Source organism: Sinocyclocheilus anshuiensis, unplaced genomic scaffold (assembly GCF_001515605.1).
Source record: "Sinocyclocheilus anshuiensis isolate Anshui unplaced genomic scaffold, SAMN03320099.WGS_v1.1 scaffold283, whole genome shotgun sequence".
Lineage (NCBI taxonomy): Eukaryota > Metazoa > Chordata > Actinopteri > Cypriniformes > Cyprinidae > Sinocyclocheilus > Sinocyclocheilus anshuiensis.
Genome location: NW_015549605.1, coordinates 5,757,640 through 5,759,853, shown reverse-complemented (window position 1 = coordinate 5,759,853; position 2,214 = coordinate 5,757,640). Strand labels below are relative to the sequence as shown.

At 30.4% G+C, this 2,214-nt stretch overlaps 1 protein-coding gene across 1 annotated transcript in view; it reads right to left on the bottom strand.

Moving 5' to 3' along the window:
- LOC107658748 (oxysterol-binding protein-related protein 8-like) overlaps positions 1 to 2,214 on the bottom strand; it is a 77,420-nt gene that overhangs the window by 16,653 nt on the left and 58,553 nt on the right. The gene's annotated exons all lie outside the window — the stretch shown is intronic.

Genomic DNA, 2,214 nt, shown 5'->3' with positions numbered 1-2,214 from the left:
CCCCCCCCCCCCCCCCCACTTATTAATGCACAACTGTGTGTTGTTTTGGTATCATCAATATACTATTCATAAAATAATATTCATATTTTGAATGAGTTTTTATTATATTTTTCATTTCTATTTTAGTTAAAGTATTAGTAATTTTGTTGTTGTTTTTTTTTTGCCATGTTTTTAATAAATATGTATATATGTCTCAAGGTTATTCTAGTTAACTAAAACTAAAACTGAAACCAAAGTTAAATTAAAAAAAAAATTACTTGAAATAAAATAAACGTTTTTGAAACGTTTTGAAAATTCAGTTTTAGTTATCTATAATAAACCTGATGCCCAGAAATAAAAAAAATGAACAAAAACATAATAATAATAATATAGTAATAAAGCATATTTTATTTTAACTAGTTGCCAGGGCAATATTTCTCATTTTAGTTTAATTTGAAGTACTAAAAATTACTAAAACTAAAAATTAAATAAAAATTAATAAAAACTGTAAACATATCAATATTAAGAAAAACTAACATGACAAAATAACACAACAAAATTACTAAAACTTAAATTAAGTAACTTTAAAATGAAACTGTAAAATAAAATAAAAAGCTGATTCAAAATATTAATAAAAACTGTAATAGTATCTCAATGATACTAAAATAACACTGCTGTGCATATAAAAATATCATAATTTTTGTTTTTTTCCCTTTCTGTGAAAAATTTATCACCAAATAAGGTTGAATATGTCATGTTATGTTATGATGCAATAAAAATAAATATTAGAAACAAATATTAGTGATAATACATATACACACACAAATATACATGAAGGATTCTCATGATACCAACACCAGTGAAATTTCACAATTCTCGATATCATCCACAAGTCTAATGATGCATGAGAGATTGGTTACACATTGCTAATATAAAACAAGTGTTAGGGCAGAAAATGCAATAAATAGTGGTTTATTTATTTAGCATTTAACACCATATCAGCACCAAAGGCCATAATCTTGGCAAATTTAACAATAACATTTAAAATAACAGTAATACTTCAATTAGTTATATACAATAATTGATATATATATCAGTGGTGTTCCGTCCATATAAGCTGTGAATGCTCCGCATACTCAGGCCATTTGAGAGAATAAGTTAAAGGGATAATTCATATAAACATGATTATAAGTTGATCCCTTGTCATTTGAAATGTAACTTAAAGCTTAAAGAGTCAGGAATAAGTAAGTACAATGATTTATTTGCCAAACGGCAGTCATTTTCTTTAAATCTACCAGTTGCAGTTGCTTCCAGGCGAGCGGATTCTCCACAGCTTTCTCGCCTCCGCTCTGTTGCTGTGACTCGTCAGGATTACAGCGTGTTCTCAGTGATTTGCTGGTCTGCAGGTGATTTCATGCACGAGGTAAGCTGTCCGCAAAGCGCTCGCCCAAGCGGAAAAATGCGCTGTTGCTGTCAGATTTCGATTGCCGAAAATCACATTGTGTTTGATGCAAAACCAACTTGACTAAATCAAAAGAAAAAAAAATTGTAACTGTATATTTTTGTTTTCTCAAGCAAAGCAAATTTTAAAAGTCCACCGAAAACATATCTTCTTACATTTTTGGTCATAGACAACACGCTGTTGCTGTCAGATCTCGATTGCCGAAAATCACATTGTGTTTGATGCAAAACCAACTTGACTAAATCAAAAGAAAAAAAACACTGTAACTATATATTTTTGTTTTCTCAAGCAAAGCAAATTTTAAAAGTCCACCGAAAACATATCTTCTTACATTTTTGGTCATAGACAACACATGTTGAAGATATACGTTATTGTCAATGTTATTGCCTAAGCATTAAAAAGTGGGCTATATAAAATTTTAATAATAACAAACATCAATGTTCCCTTTGTTTTGCGTATGCTTGTGTCGCTTACAGTTAAAGTCCTTCTCTGATTTTATTATTGTTTGCCAGGTTGCAACGTTACTTTGCAATATTTTAAATATTTTTTGGGTATTTTGCATGGTCTGTTATTGGAGTAGTGTTACCCGGGTGGGAGTTTTAACTCCTATTCACTGGGAATAAAAAAAAATCATTTAGCAGATGCAGAGACATATAGAGCGGGGGAATCCCCCCTTCTCCCCACCCTATGGTTACATATCATAACGTAACTATGTGTAAACGTTATTTGGCGGTTTTTACTTGGAAAACCAGCTATATTTTTCTTGCATTGGG